Below are 18242 nucleotides of genomic sequence, written 5' to 3'. Positions count from 1 at the left end.
GGTTAAATTTCTGCTCCCTTCCCTCCAAAAAAGTCCTAACCTCAACAAAATAGTGGGCAATAAGTGAAGCAATGCGGTGAAAGCAGCCCTGCGAGTATTAGACTTTGAATTGAAGTAGCGTTCGCGCGCTGGTGTTTTAATCATTGCATTATGCGTGTAGTGTGACTCTACGGAAGCTTTAATGTGTCATCAACATAAGAAGACCTGCGCCCATTATATGACATTTTTCAGTAAATTGTTCAGATAACAAGATAATATCTTATCAAAAATCAGAAAAATGTTGGATTGCTCAGTTGCTTTAACTGAGAAATTTGAAAAAATGTGACGTTTGATAATATATTATCTAGTTATCTTAACAATTTACTGAAAAAATGTTGACTTATTGGTGCTAAGGTTTCTCATGTTGGTGACACTTTTAAGCTTCCGTAGACTCTTACCTAACTCCACAAGAAAAAACTCAGTGGGGGGGGGGGGGGGAGACTTTGGTTGTTAATAAAAGGTAAACTGTCAATACACTAACGGGTTTAACCAGTTAAAATAGACCAATTATAACTGGTTAACTTCATATTTTTGAGCCGGATTGCCGGGTGTGTGTGGATGAGGATATTTGCGTATTGAAAGGAGCCAGTGGCGGAGCGTCTATACAGTCAGGAGGCGGATGCCCCCCCCCCCCCCTGACGGACTCAAATGGACTGCTGGCGCCCTTTTCAGCTTTTTACCATTTTTTACTTATTCGCGAGTATTGACTTTTTTATTGCGCTCTCATGTACCGATTGACATTTGTCACATTTTGTTGGCGATGACACCTATTTAATCTCCGTGTATCTGCAAGCAAGGCCCGGAAAGGGTCATTTCCGGCGATCTAAGGAGTATCTTAACTCAAAAAATGTCTGTACACTCCCCGCCAACCTGTGGTGGCGCTCCGCTTAGATAGTGTCGAAAGCGCCCCTACAGACCATTCTCGCTCCCCCCCCCCCGACCAATACCCCTAGCTCCGCCACTGAAAGGAGCGGTGTGGAAATTTACTGGGGCCCCAAGGGGATTCCCAATTTTTTATTTGAAGCCCAAAACATGGTTGGGCTTTGGTGAGAGTAGAAAACAGACATGTGTCGAGAGTCACTACTACCATCTTCAGGTTACGAACTAATAATGAACGAATCAGGGTAACACAAGGTGAAAGTAGATTTAATTTAACAGTGTTAACAACGGGCTATCAAGCAGTTTGTTCATTTCTCCCAGTTAATATGGAGACGTTTTTCAATCCTAAGCTGGAGTTTAGTGTTAGCTGAGTCAATGATGTGTTGCGATCGCATTGGCTCTTACAATTGTGAGATTTACCTGTTTGTGTGTGATTACCATAAGAGGACCAGTAAAGATTCTTTACGTAATATCAATTTAGAACTTTCTTCTTTTCTTCTTGGAACCTATTATACAATCTCCGAGATGTTGATACTGCATATAACGTTTTTGTTGATAATGTTAACAATATAATTTCTAAGCACTGTGTAGTTAAAGCAATTTAAAAGAAATCCAATACTATACGCTCACCTTGCATAACATCAAGTATTTTAACTTCAATTTCAAATATATATATATATATATATATATATATATATATATATATATATATATATATATATATATATATATATATATATACATATACATATACAGGTGCGTATCCAGGGGGGCGTTGGGGGCGCGCGCCACCCGGGTAAGGAAAAGAGGACAGAAAAAAGAGAAGAAAAAAGGGAAAAGGAGGGGGAAAAGAAAAGGAGGAGAGGAAGGAAGGGAAAAGAAAAGAAAAAAAGAGAGAAAAAGGAGAAAAGGAGGGAGTAGAAGATATCCAAGACCTCGGGAAGAGAAAGAGGAACAGTCATAGTTAAAGCGCTGATCCCTATTATATACACATGGTAGCCAGTGACAGATCGAGGATTACGGAGGGGGTTTGCACCTCACCCTACCCCTTACACCGACAACTCCATTTTTGACGTTTCCATTTTTCCTCTCTCACTAATGTATCTATATAAATACTATATATGGTCTATCATAACGCGTGTGTGTGTATGGACGCCTTAAACAATTGTGTTATATGGAACCAACTGTGGCTGGTCTTGAACTCGACCGAGTCGTCGGGGAACATTTCGGGAAGGGGGCGACCCCCCCCCCCCCCCCGAGCAAATTTTCTTTATGACATCGCTAGTAATTTCAAAATAGACAATGCTTAGATGCAACTTACAAGGCCTGGGAAGTGTCATTTCCAGCGATCTGGGAGGCATTTTCGGCCAAAATTTTTATTGAACGCTTCGCGCCAACCCATGGTGGCGCTTCGCTTAGATAGTTTGCCTACAGGCTTAGCCCCTCTCTTGGCAATTACTCGCTACACGCCTGTTCGAATTTGTAAAGCAAAGAGCAGATATAACATCATATCAGTGAGCATTGAATGCATGTTCCACGATGAACAGCCTCAAAAACTGTCTTTGTGTGTAGTCAAAGGCGTAGGAGCCCAATTGGATTTGGGGGCTGTAATGACTTGCCCGAAAAAAAGCCAAAATTTTTCGCGCGCTAAGCGCGCGTTCAACATATCGATGCCAATATCATATAAGCAAGCATGGGTCATTACATTGCATGGCATCGTTTACCTAACGGTCCGTGAAAGTTGCACGGTATACCGCCGGATGCTAATGTAAACAACCAAATGTCTTATGTAGATGGAGAAAAACCATACAGATCCATTTATGTCAAAACTCTCTTTTACAGTAGTAATGTCGGCCAAGCTTACAACTTTATTTTAATTGCCAAGGAGATCATTTTAAGCTATTCATTGCTATTTATTTTTCTTTCAGTAGGTGCCCAAAAAAATGGTTGCGGGGGGGGGGGGGGGCTGCAGCCCCCGCCTCCTACGGGACCTACGCCTATGTGTGTAGTGTTCGGTTCGATATACCTGATATCGGAAATATCTGCTATTTTTCATTCCCTTCAACCAAGTTTTATAATAGCCATTATAAGAGATTTTAATATTTCTACACCAATAAATTAACTCTGTCTGAATTTTCCAAAATTTCCTCACCAACTTCTTCATCATACTTTCCTCTACTCATGCAATTTTGACCTGTCTGTTAGGGGTTCCAGGAGGTTTTTCTATATTGGTTGTCCATAGATTGAATTTTGTGCAACATTATGGGTATGTTTAAAAGTGATTTTATTCACGAGAAATGTGAATTTTCAAATTCTCAACAAATAATGGGCTTAAAACCTTGAAAAGTGGGGCTTTCGGATATTGTGGGCCGTGACGTAGAATTACCTACAAAAGCAATGATCCATAGGACATGCAATGAGGTCGAACATGATGTGTGACTGGTGACAATCTTCAAAAAGGTTATGGATGGAAAAAAAAATGGGAAATACTTGATTCTCAGGCAAAAGTGCTCATCTGGTTGGTCATTTTCAAGCCCGAGAAGTGCCATTTCCGGTGATATGGGGGGGGGGGTATCAAAACCAGAAATTTTCTTGTACGCTCCGCGCCAACCGATGGTGGCGCTCCGCTTAGATAGTAATTCGCGCCCCCGGGTTAGAAAATCCTGGATACGCGCCTGATATATAAAGTATACCTTCTTAATCCTTCCAGTACCAATAAAAGTAAATATACTCTTTATAAAAATAAACTGACAAAAATTATCAGATTAGCCAGATGTATCATGAAAACTGTTTCAAAGACAATAGAAATAATTTAAGAAAACATGGGATACGATTAATAAAATTCTTGGTCGTACTTCAATCAATACTCCAATTGATAAAATCAAAGATAATGATTTGTTAATTACAAATAAATTTGACATGGCCGAGAAATTAATGACTTTTTTGCTAATATAGGTAACAACCTTGCAAGTTCTATTCCCACTTGTCACTCAAAATTTACAGATTTTCTTACTAATAGTACCCCATCATCTCTATTTCTCTCACCAACCAACTCCTCTGAAATAATCAATTCAATAATGCAATTGAAAAAAAGGTTAATGTGGTCTTGATAATATTTCTGTTCAGTTTCTCCAAGAAAATCGTTTTATTATTGCTGCCCCTCTTAAATATATTTCTAATTTATCAATATCTACGGGTGTTGTTCCAACTCGTACTAAAGAAGCTAAAGTTACTCCAATTTTCAAAAGTGGTGATAAGCTATCTATTAACCATTGCAGGCCCATCTCAGTTCTTTCATCTTTATCTAAACTTTTAGAAGGTATAATATATAACCGTACTGTACATTTTTTAGACAATAACAACATTATTACTGATAGACAATTTGGATTTAGAAGGGGGCGTTCTACAGCTATGGCAGCTTTGGATGTATCACACTATATCATTATAATGGATTTAACATGAAGGAATATTCTTTGGGTGTATTTTTAGATTTATCTAAAGAATTTCACACTGTCAATCATGGAATTCTCTTCAACAAATTGTACCATTATGGCATAAGAGGGTTGCATTTAATTGGTTTGTTAATTATCTATCTGGCAGACTCCAATGTGTACATATTGATAATCATTATTCTGATTTTAGTAAAATTACATGTGGAGTACCACAAGGGTCAATTTTAGGTCCACTGCTTTTCTCTTTGTATATAAATGATATTATATACTGGTCAAACACCTTGTATTTTACACTTTTCGCAGATGACACCAGTATACTGTAAAAACACAAAGATATAAATCATGCTGAGTCTACTATAAATTTTGAACAGCTAAAGTCTCTACTTGTTGTCAAGTAAATAAATTATCTTTGAATATAAACAAAACCCACTTTACAATTTTTCACCCAAACCACAAAAAAAAAATCAAGAATATAGATATATTTATTGGCAACTCACAGATAAGCGTGTTGAGGTTATAACATTTCTAGGTTTATTTATTGATCCTGCTCTAAAGTGGTCTTCCTACATTTCCAAGATTAAAACTACCAGCTCAAAAACTGTTGGAGTCCTTCATAAAATCAAAGACTTTGTTCCAATGTATATTCTCAAGAACTTGTATAATACTCTCATGCTACCTCATCTTAATTATTGTAATATTGTTTGGGGTAATGCATATTCTACCTACCAAAAGCATTTGCTTTTATTACAAATATAGGTTGTCCGTGTTATTACAGTCTGATTTCTTAGCACATACCCCACTACTACTTAGCTCACTGAACTTACTTGATATTTTTTATTTACATAGAAACCATTGTGCAGTTTTTATTTTAAAGTCTATTAATAATAAATTACCAGTCAATGTTAATGATTACTTTAATTTCATTTATAATATACATAACTACTACACCAGATCCTCTGGACATTTATTTCATTGCCCATAAATACCGATGTCTTTAAACGTACCATCATCTGTTATGGTGTTAATTTCTGGAATAGCTTAAGTCATGCATTAAGAAATATTAAGTACCTAAATTCTTTTTCATTCAAGTTGAAAACTCATATATAATCCAAGTATCAACATCTTTAGATCTACATTTGTCTCTGACTCTTAGTATTTCCCACATTATCAAAATGTTTTTTTTTGTTTAGTTACTGAGGGGGTGGGGGGTATAGGTCTTCTTGGTAAGGGGCTTTATTATCATGCCCATATCCTTTATACATGTTATCTTTATTTTTGGTGGGCTTTTTGTACAAGCTACGGCTTCCAAGCCCTTCCACCATTTTCTGTCTGTAATTTCCATTTTTTCCTTTTATTTATTACTTATTATTTTCTCTGCATGATATTGTCTTCACCGTCTTATTGTTATATAAACATTGTGAGGAAATGGAAGAAATAAATGAAATGAAAAAATAAAATAAATGAAAGGAAATGAATTCTTGTCAGTTTTGAGATGCGCATAAAGATGCCCTCTACTACCGATCTAGGGAAGAACAAAGATCTTGGAAAAACTTAAACAAATGACAAGCATTACCAGTATGGAACTTGACAAAGGTAAATAAGTTGTTATTTTTGGTGGTCAGCTTACAATGCAGGAATCAATAATCAAAGATTAAACAAGGTTCAAGATAAGAATTAAAACGACTTATGTCAACACTCGGGAATAATCAGTTCCCATCTCACTTAATTGACAAAGTGGTAAAATCTTCTTTAGAAAAATAATGTCTCTTGGCAAAATATTACTGAATCTATTTTTCGCAACACTAGATTTTACAAGCTTCTCTACATTGGTAATTTTTCTGGTTACGCACAGAACGAAGTGAGACAATTAATCAAATCCGTTATCGTATTGCACCCTCGTTGATGTTTAGTTAGTGTTTACTTTTTTATTTAATCCGTAATCTGTTTGCTGTCAAAGATCCTATTCCTTTAAGACAAGGATCTCGTGTGTTCTATAAATTCAACTGCACAATCTGTAATATGCATGCTACATATAGGGAAACCCATAGAAACCTCGCTGCATGGATTTATGAGCATGTACATATATATATATATATATATATATATATATATGGATAAATATATATGTATATATATATGGATATATATGGATTTATACATATATATGGATATAAACAGATAAGGATATATATGGATATATATGTGGATATATATATATGGATATATACCGTATATATATGGATATATATACCCAGCCAGCACGTCCAGTTGGGCCCAATTGTGTTTCACTCGGTTGAATTGGGCCTGGTTGGGCCAGGGCCAGCCCCTTAGTGCCCATTCGGACACAATAAAGTTTGGCCCTTCTGCCTATCATACTTCAAAACATAATTGAGATGTTCAACACATACTTGTTTCTTGCCTTGGAAAGCTTAGGTTCGTCTTTAGGCCACATATTCTTGACAACAGTTAATTCATTAACTTAGTGGCCCAATTGGGACAGACTCGGGCCCATTCGGGAGCAAGACGGTTTTATCAGGGGCGTTCTGTGACTGTTTTGAGGTGGGGGGGGGGGGGGGTGTACGGACCCAAATTTACCGACCAAAATTGATTGTTAGCAATCTCGCTCGTAAAAATGAGGCTAGTCTGCGAAAAATATGTTAAATTGGTAAAAATGTTAGCCGAAAAAACTGACAAGCAAAAAAAAAAGAAAAGAAAGGAGGTCATCAGTTTATTTGATTTTACTGACGAACTCACGAACACCCCCCACCCCACCCCGTACGGTACGCACCTGGGTTTCACTCTTTCGGCTGACCGACTTCAATGTATATATCTCATGTTCACACTGCACTATCGTTATGACAATGTCAACTGGCAACACTGATTCCCGAATTAGGCGCGTTTTTTTTTTTTTTGCCGCCAATACGTATCGCGCGCGCTCCATGCCCTCACGTGATCATTCTAGGCAAGACAGCTAAAGAAATGAAGGAGAACGCTTTCCGAAATCCGATATGATTCAACGAAATCCATCGAAATTATTCAATTCATAATTGATAATTCAATCATTCACTCGAAAGGAGTTGGTACTCTGTGAGTATTTTGGAAGATTTTTTTTCTGTGAGTGTTTGACTCATTTGGGTGAATGTATACAAGTTTTATATTCTTGCACCCTCATCTCCGGAAGTGTGTACTATCAGTGACGGGTTGCCTCGTTTGGAAAATACTTTAAGGGACTTGCCAGGAATACATGCGTCATCTTAGTTTGGGACCTCCGCGACATGTGGATTATTAATATTACCAGTACTAACTGACTTATATTAATATACTTAATTACAGCTCTACACGCATATCTTTACCTCGGGAACTTCAATGTGTCGGGAATGTCTATGTGTCATTCTACTCTTGAATATGCAGCTCAGATTTGGGACCCTTATAAGGTCTCAGACCAAGACAAAATAGAAGAAGTTCAAAGGAAGGCAGCACGCTTTGTAACTCGTGACTTCCGTAGGCAGTCTAGCGTCACGGAGATCTTGAAGACTTTGAAGTGGGAACCCCTCACAGAAAGAAGGAAAAGGGCCAGAATTATGCTCTTTTTTTCCAAATTATTAATGGCCTAATTGCAGTCCCAAACGAGACTAATCCCTTCTTAAAACCAGGGAGGCGTGGCCGATGTATACAAATTCCACAGAAGCATCGTGCTTTTCAGTATAGTTTCTATCCTAGTACTATAAAAGACTGGGATACACAATCCTTGGCCGTTAAAGAGAGCCCTAGTCTTGAGGTGTTTAAGACAAGATTGCCCACGCATTATTATTAGCACTGCTGCGCTGCGCACCAACATCCTCGTTGTGATACCCGAGAAGGGTTTTTAACGAGTACGGTACCTAACAGAAGCAGAAACCCTTATTATCTATTTTTGTTCGGATATTGCCCGCTCGTGTTATGTACTGCTCCGCGAGCTCTTGGCCTAACGATCACCTCCTATCCGCGTCGCAGGTGATTGTTTATCAGCGTAGCCTAGCACGGTTGCTGTTCATAGGATAGTAAGCCTAGGCGTCCTATAGTCTACTACTACTACTTCGCGCCACCTTCTGGAAGTTCCAACCACGGCTTGGCGTAAAGATTCTCACGCCACCGATCTAAACTTGGACTGAGCGACTGTGTACTGGGAATATTTTTGTGTACTGGAGGCCGACCACTTTTCATTTAATTTTACTAGACGGACTGATCCGAATTATTAGATCAGAGGTGTGTTTTACAACACCCTTTTTGAATATCTGATTTAGAGAACGTTAGCTCCAGCGTTACCAGCGGCAAATGCCAAAAAACGCTACATTTGCAAAAGTAAAACCTCAGAAAACGCTAGGTATATATTTTCATGAACATATGTAATGAAGCCTATTACCTTCCATCAAAAGTTGCACTTATTTATATGCAGGCGCGTATCCAGGATTTTCTAACCCGGGGGGCGTGAATTACTATCTAAGCGGAGCGCCACCATCGGTTGGCGAGGAGCGTACAAGAAAATTTCTGGTTTTGATACCCCCCAGATCACCGGAAATGGCACTTTTCGGGCTTGAAAATGACCAACCAGATGTACACTTTTGCCTGAGAGAGAACCGCAGTATTTCCCAATAGTTTTTTTTTCCATCCATAACCTTTTTGAAGATCGTCACCAGTCACACATCATGTTCAACCTCATCGCATGTCCTGTGGATCATTGCTTTTGTAGGTGATTCTACGTCGCGGCCCACAATATCCGTCAGCCCCACTTTTCAAGGTTTTAAGCCCATTATTTGTTCAGAATTTGAAAATTTACGTTTCTCGTGATTAGCTCAATTAAAAAAATACCCATAATGTTGCACAAAATTTCATCTATGGACAACCAATATAGAAAAACCCAAGGGCGGCGGAAGCACTTTTAATCTGGGGGGGGGGGGGCACCGACATCAAAGGGCACTTTGCAGATATTCGATTGGACTGATGCAGCCTTATATTTAGTACCCTTTATAAATCTTATTGTATTTATCTTATTTGCGTATACACATCATCCCATCAACGCCCCCCCCCCCCCCTCAAGGAAAATATGCATACTAGCACTGCAATATCCAATGTGCAAATTAGGAAACATGGAACAAGTTTTCTTTTGAGACAAAATGAGGTGAAATCATGCTAGTTGCTAATGTAGGAATCTTCCGAATTAGAATTTATTTCTTGTTAATATCTTACGATTTTTTTCCATTCGAAATAGCTTTGAGTTTGACCCACAGAAATTCATTAGAAAGTCAGCGGCGTAGCCAGGATTTGCAAAGTTGTATGCACGACTATCTGAGCGGAGCGCCACCATCGGTTGGCGCGGAGCGTGCAAGAAATTTTTTGGTTTACCAAACCCCTCAGATGGCCGGAAACGGCCCTTCCCGAGTGTTCATTCTGGTTCCCTGGCCTCTTGCTAACTTGAGACACCTAAATTTTTATGTAGAAAAAGGGCACATTTTTAACCTGAGGAAAAGTGGGTGGGCACGTGCCCCCTGTGCCCCCGTGCCCCCCGGTTCCGCCGCCCTTGGAAAAACCTCCTTGAACCCCTAACAGACCGGTCAATATTGCACGAGTAGAGGGACGTGTGATGAAGAATGTGGGTCAGAAATTTTCAAAAATTCCGACACAGTTAATTTCTTGGTGTACAAATATTAAAACCTCTTTTAACGGCTATTATAAAACTTGGTTGAAGGAAATGAAAATATAGCAGATATTTCCGAAACCGAACAATACACACATAGGCGTAGGAGGCGGGAGGGGGTGGTGCTGCAGCCCCTAATTCGCCATTACTAATGTAAAAGAGAGTATTAACATAATTGGACTTCCATGATTTTTCTCCGTCTACATAAGACATTTCGTTGTTTACATTAGCATCCAGCGGGCGCGAATTTTTTTCCTGAACCTTTCGGGCAGTGTACGTTGAGTTTAGCCAATCAGAGCGAGACTGTGTTGATGACGTACTACTCAGTAAAGATGGTCAGTCGGGTAAATGCGTCGCTTCAATAACATAAGGTGGAAAACGAAAGACCGCGAGTTCGAGCCAACGTGTGGATTTTCCCCCACTTTTTCTCATGTCCAAGTAGTTATGTCCAAGTATTATATCATGAATTGAAAATCGATATTATAAGTTATGTCATGGTTTTAGTGCATGGTCATCTTATATATGAAACTCCGAAGATAGTGTGGCAAAAATATAGTTATAGTTTCTTTTGTTTATTTTCCTTCTAGATCTTATTAGAGGGAAATCGGTCTCAGCCCCAAAATGTGGTACATCCGTTTTAGGAAAGTTTATCCTAATTTAAAGGCAGATGACTGGCTAGAATAAAAGACAAGGGAAACAGATATTCATTCTGGAACAATTAAAAAGAGAGGATTTATTGCATAATAAAACAAGGGCAGTACTTGCACTCTTATTTACATAATTCGCTCATCAGTTTACAACAAATATTTGGCAGTTTCCACAATAAACCGTTAATTACTGGACCTCGTCTCCCACAAGGAGGTGCTATAGGAAAAGTTATTTGATTGTAATCGGACCTCCGTTAGGTGTCCAATTTTTATTAGTAATAGCTACCGTGGCCTCTAGTCTAGCTAGATCATAAGATTTCCTAATGCTGTAGGCCTACTGTCACTGTGTACAAATATTGCTGTGTAGATGTGTTTAAACTGTAAGTACGTAACATACTACTGTACCAGTACTACAGTACTGAGTACAGTGTCATGTCAATCTGAAGACATTGTAAATTTGTACAACAGACAGCGATCATACATCGCCGTTTTTCAACAAAGAAACCGATGTAAACGTCACTTAAGTTGTGCACAGTGATTCAGTATAATGTTATCATTGCAAGGCCTATATACCTTAATACTTTCTGCTGTAGTACAACAATTATGTTGACTTATCGAATGTGATTTCCCCACTTCAACATTTGGTACGCACGCCGCCATCTTTACTATAGTACGTCATCAACACAGCCTCGCTCTGATTGGCTAAACTCCATGTACACTGCCCGAAAGGTTCAGGAAAAAGAAATTCGCATCCCGCGGTATACTGTGCCACTTTCACGGACCATACGGTACACGATGGCATCTGATGTAATAACCGATGCTTGCTTATATGATATTGACATTGACATGTTGGACGCGCGCGGAGCGCGCGAAAATTTTTGGTTATTTTTTTCGGGCAAATCGGACAATTTTGAGGCTGTTCATCCTGGAACGCCATTTTCATGCTCACTGATATGATGTGATATCTACTGTTTGCTTTACAAATTCGAACAGGCGCGTAGCGAGGAATTTGCCAAGGATAGGGCGAAGCCTGTAGGCAAATTATCTAAGCGTAGCACCCCCATTAGTTGGCGCGAAGCGTACAAGTAAATTTTGGCCGAAAATGCCTCCCAGATCGCTGGAAATGACACTTCCCAGGCCTTGTAAGTTGCATCTAAGCACTTTCTATTTTGAAATTACTAGCGATATCATTAAATAATATGCTGAAGGGGGGGGGGGGCGGTCGCCCCCTTCCCGAAATTTGTCATGTTCCCCGACGACACGGTCGAGTTCGAGACCAGCCACAGTTGGTTTCATAGCACCGTTCTACAATTGATTAAGGCGTATATACACACACACGCGTTATGATATACCATATATAGTATACATATAGATCATGAGTAAGAGAAGAAAAATGGAAACGTCAAAAATTGAGTTGTCGGTGTAAGGGGTAGGGTGAGGCACACGCCTCTTCCGAAATCCTTGATCCGTCACTGGCTACCCTGTGTATATAATAGGGATCAGCGCTGTAATAATGTCACTGTTCCTCTTTCTCTTCCCGGGCCGTTGTCTTGGCGTTTTTCTTTAACTCCCTCTTTTTCTCCTTTTTCTCTCTTTCTTCTTTTTCTTTTCCCTTCCTTCCTCTCCTCCTCCTCTTTCCCCCCCCCCTTTTTTCCTTTTTTCTTCTCCTTTTTTTCTCTCCTCTTTTTCTTACCCGGGGGGCGCGCGCCCCCAACGCCCCCCCCTGGATACGCACCTGATATGATAGACAGTTTTATGATTATTTTAACAAAGTTCAAGTCATAATGGCTCAGAATCATAACAAAACAACTGTAGAATCAACAAAGTTACAACTAATTCAGACAAAATTTTAACTGCAAGAAACAATTCTCGTCTCAATCCGCGGTAGTCTGTATACGTAGTGTGTACAAGAACTCACACAATAGCCCACAGTTCCGCTCCTCACATTTACTACATGCACACGTGCGCCTCAGCTGTTCGTACCTTCTACATTATTCATAATAAATATGTCGACCGCGAAAACTGTGTAAAAGTAACCTATAAATAAGTTCAGTGTGTTACCAAACAGTAATATCACCTCTAATGTTTCGGATACGTGCAATATTTTTGTGAACCATTAATTTTGGGCAAAAGACGCTAGATTTGGCCAATTTTGAAAAAAAAACGTACTCTAGAACACCAGAATAGTCTAAAAACGCTAAATCTAGTGTAAAAATGCTAACGCTGGTTAGCTCTAAAGTGGTGACTCCCGGACGTGATTAGTTCGTTCCGTTGTAAAATCTTTTTATCTTGTGTTTACAGCTATTTTTATTACGATGTAATTCAGCGGTTGTTAACGGTGGCCAGTAGGACTATAGCATTATCAGCCAACTAGCCTAGACCTGTTGGTATGCCATTTCGTGTATTACTCCTGACAGCCTATCCTTACGGTCTACATTGACCTAGCCTTTTACAGTCAAGAGCAATCGCGGTTGGTGTATTATTTGTCTTTATTATAAACTTTTCATAGATAAGTCTCCTTGTTCGTTTTCCAATATGTCTCGTAGTGGATCACCACGCATTAAGTTTCTGTTTTTAGCTGATTCAACGGCATATTCTTTCGATCACTATCGTAGACCTGAAGGACCTGTACTTAGCATAGACTTTTGTAATTAGAAGAGGAGCCACTATTACAGACTTGCTCTCCGTATACCATAGATAAGATACGTCGCTATCCTACCAACGACTGGGTCATTCTTCGCTTTGCTGCAGGCATTTAACAACCTTACGAAATTCGCCATCAATTCTTCAGGTCACAGAGTTCTCCGTCGATCTCCAGTTACTGCTCCTCGGCTAATCTCACGTCTCCAACAGTTTAAGGACGCTGTTCAACGAGAGCACCCACACATTATTGTTGCCTTTATTACTATTCCTACAGCCTCCTTTGTTAAGTTCCAGGAAAGTAGGCAGCTGTTTTCGCCAATACTACTGAACAACTCGTCTCTGCAACCTTTTATTTGACTCGTCTCTGCAACCTTCTAAATATTGTCTTGAAGCTGCTAAAAGAGGTAATAGGGATTTAGGTATGATCAAGAGGAACTTCAGTTTTCTGAAAGAGGACATCGTGGTAAGGCTTTATAAGCAGTTGGTTAGGCCTCATCTTGAGTATGCTGTGCAGGCTTGAAACCCATATTTTGCTTAGGATAAGGAAGTACTTGAAAGGTCCAGAGGAGGGCTACTCTATAGGATGATTAGTTCCTTAAAGAGTGTCCTTATTATAGGCGGTTAGAACTGTTGGATCTAACCACACTGGAGCTTAGGAGGTTACGTGGGGACTTGATTCAGGTTTTCAAGATATGTATGGTTTTGACAATTTATCCTTCACTGACTATTTCATGTTTGCTAATATGGTTGTACCAGAGGTCATTGTCTTAAACTCTAAAAGTCACAAAGTAGGATTAATATTCGGCATAACAATTTTTCTAATAGGGTTGTGAATGAGTGGAACGGTTTGCCTGAGAAAGTTGTACTTGCAAGTAGTGTCAATGGGTTTAAGAATGCTTTGGACAAGCACTTTAAGCATTGTAATCGGGTCTGAGTGTTTGTGTCTTCAGTTGTTTTTCTCTCTCTATAGGGTCCTTGATGGGGAATTAAGTGTCCCTCCTGATCCTTTTTTTTCTACTAAACTAAACTAACTGAAGGCCTGTCAACACGATCTCGACAATCAATTGGACGCAGTCAACCTATTCATTCGTTGTTTCATTCATCAACCGCAAGACAATTTCAACTTTTGTAAATATGTATTTTTCATGTTCAAACCTATTTTTGTAGATTAAAGGGGGCATTTATTCAAACTGTAGTTCACTTATCTGATAGAGCATTGAAAATCGTATGGGTATCACTATTTCCATCTTCATAGCATGTTCAGTTACCGAGATATGACTGTTTGCAGATTGTTATTTAATAGGAGTAGAATGGCCACACCATATTTTTCATGTCAATACATGTCTATTACTAAAAGTGTTATATTTCCCTTAGAAATATATACGCATGTTTCCACACGTTCCTTACATGTGAAATAAATAATATTGTGTAAACATCATCTAGATCCCAAGTGCTGACATAACATGTTAACATTTTAGAACGGATAAGGTTATAACTTCCATGTTTATATGACTATGAATAACAATATAAAACATAGGAATTGCTACAAAACTAAGGAACTGATGTCATCAAATATTAGTTTTGCCGTTCTATTTTATTTCTTTAGGAATTTCCAAATGCTCATTACTCTGTAGCCGGACATGCTATAGATATGGAATGAATAGCACCTGGCATGATTTTTAGAGCTCTATAACATACATAAATATCATTTTGAGAACACTTGCCCTTTAATGTGAATTTTTATGCTTAGTACTAAACCATTCCATTCTTTTTCATTGTGTCGTATCTACATTAAATAATTATACACCTTAATTCTTGCTCATCAATGTTCATTATTCTAGAGTACATTCATCTATTATTATTCTGGTGTGTTCCAGATTTACTGTAGTAATATTTTCTTTCATTTTGTATGCGATTATCTTGTCATAAAACATTGAAGATGTTTATTCTCACCTTGCCAGAAAAAAAGTAAAAGTTCAGCTTTCTGTCACGATTTCAAATGAGTTCATGTTTATATGATTCCATTTGATCCAGATGATGGTGTAGCATGCATATTGTTGGCCCTGAGCAACATTCGCATTGAATTTGCAATGCAAAAGTATGTGCAATATATAGCATCTTGCCCTCATCGTTAATATTTGCAGGGTTTGCCTGGACATTCTATTCTTTCTCCAAATGCCAAAATGTTCCCTCCAATTAGGACGCATATAGCTTCATTTCTGAGGGTTTCATTTTTTTTTAAATAAAATGTAATTCTTGGTCTTTTTTTTGTAATGTCAGCAATAACAACTATTTTGAACCCCTTCAAATGGTGCCCCACCCCCTCCCCATGCAGCTTTGAGCTGGATCTGCCAATGCTGAAGATTGCTTCCACTGGCCCAGCTAAGCAACAGTAGTAGCCTATACTAGTACTATAAGTACTAGTTTAAATATCCTTCTTTATTGAGCTTCATCATTTTGCCTTGGCTATTATCATATGAAAAACAAGTATTCATGTTTTGTTGTTTACTCCCTGTGACATATGAATTATGATTTACTTTGTACCATTGCTATTAGTTAAGCCTATGGCCTAAACTTACAGTTTAGTATATGGCCTGGATGTAAGGGTATACAGCAGCTCAGCAAATTGTTCAGATTTATCCTTCATTTTCATAATGATAAATATCTGTATACTTATCGCTTAAGCTCTGAAGTCTGAAGCAACTCTGACTGAAAACATGGTCATGCATGATGCACCACTCTGTGTATATATATATCAATACTGTTGACACCATCGCGTAAACATGGAGGTTTCATCACACAGTACTGTAAATCCGCGTACCAGTCGAAGAGGTTCATGCACTGTAATGTGTTCCAGGGTGGTACTGATAATCTGATATACTGTAATGCATTACTCTCCACATTGCCTATTGTGATTTACTAACTAGTTAAGTAAATGTATATGTGGGCTTAGAGCAACAGACAACACACAGTTACCTAGCAATGTTTGTACCTTAACATAGTAGTTAAAGTCATTGACCAACATTTATAGGTTAGATCACCAGACACGTTCTACGGTCCTACTACTTAGCTAACATATTCCCAAAGTACTGGTAGCTTTCCTTGACAACCATCAAGTTCCCTCAATAGTTAAACTGCTCTGAATTATAGAACCACACTGATTGCATACATATAGGGCGGCAAACGACACTGAACGGTGACATACTGTGTTGTAGAACAATGTGATAGAAACATGATCTATGCTACAAAACTCGTCTAGGCCTATTCCAATTGTGTGTAATTAACTTTACAATTCTCAAAATGATATTGGGAAATATCAAATAGGTACCGCCAAGGAAGCTGGAACACATCACATGACAGTCCATGCATGGTACCCACGTGCCCTTTGATGTAGTTCTTCTAGCCTATAAATAGGCTATCTATGGTTGTGACAAATACTGTAGCTTGATTCAAGCTATAGCAGGCAATTACAGCATTACTCTCTAATGTACTGTATAATAATGTGATGCCATCCTTATATATGCTATGTCAGAAAAAAAAAATCACTAAACGATTTTTTACTTCTTCAGTACTAAATGATGGAAAATTGTAGTGTTAATGATGTCAAATCTAGAAAAAATTCAAGTAATTTGATGTTACCAGTAACATTCATATCCAAATACGTATAATATCATTTCAGACTTGTCACAAGTCAACAAAAGATGAATACATGTTGGTCAAATGACACCAAAGTTAAGAAGCATTCTGTTGTAGGATCTTAGTGTATTCTAGCACACTTAAATCAACCACTTGAATCATTCAGTTTAAACTGTTGCTGTTTTACAATATGTTGGATTCACAAAAGTGATGTCCGAAACACATGGTGATGTCCGAAACATTCTTTTAAGGTTATTTTGCTATAATATTCAGGCGCGTATCCAGGATTTTCAAACCCGGGGGGCGCGAATTACTATCTAAGCGGAGCGCCACCATCAGTTGGCGCGCAGCGTACAAGAAAATTTCTTGTTTTGAAACCCCCCAGATCACCGGAAACGGCACTTCTCGGGCTTGAAATGACCAACCAGATGTACACTTTTTGCCTGAGAACCAAGTATTTCCTAATAGTTTTTTTTCCATCCATAACCTTTTTGAAGATTGTCAACCCGGCACACATCATGTTCGACCTGATCGCATCTCCTGTGGGTCTTTGCTTTTGTAGGTGATTCTAGGTCGCGGCCCACAATACCCGTCAGCCCCACTTTTCAAGGTTTTAAGCCCCATATTTGTTCAGAATTTGAAAATTCACATTTCTCGTGAATAAACTCACAAAATTTCATCTATGGACAACCAATATAGAAAAAACTTCCTTCAACCCCTAACAGACCGGTCAAAATTGCACGAGTAGAGGGAAGTGTGATGTAGAATGTTGGTCAGAAATTTTCGAAAATTCAGACACAGTTAATTTATTGGTGTACAAATATTAAAACCTGTTATAACGGCTATTATAAAACTTGGTTGAAGGAAATGAAAAAATAGCAGATATTTCCGAAACCGAACACTACACACATAGGCGTAGGAGGCGCGGCGGCAGTGGCGGAGCTAGGGGTATTGGTCAGGAGTGGCGAGAATGGTCTGAAGGGGCGCTTTCGACACTATCTAAGCGGAGCGCCACCACTGGTTGGCGCGTAGCGTACAGAAAATTTTTGAGTAAAGATACTCCCTAGATCGCAGGAAATGACCCTTTCCGGGCCTGGCTAATTTGCAGATAAACGAAGAATAAGGTGTCATCGCCAAATTACACCAACAAAATGTGACAAATATCAATAAGTAGATGAGAGCGCAATAAAAAAGTCAATAATCTAGAATAATTAAAAGTGGTAAAGAGCTGAAAAAGGCGCCAGCAGTCCATTTGAGCCCGTCAGGGAGGGC

The sequence above is a fragment of the Apostichopus japonicus genome, chromosome 15, assembly GCF_037975245.1.
Source record: "Apostichopus japonicus isolate 1M-3 chromosome 15, ASM3797524v1, whole genome shotgun sequence".
NCBI lineage: Eukaryota > Metazoa > Echinodermata > Holothuroidea > Aspidochirotida > Stichopodidae > Apostichopus > Apostichopus japonicus.
Note: the sequence above shows the minus strand (reverse complement) of the source record.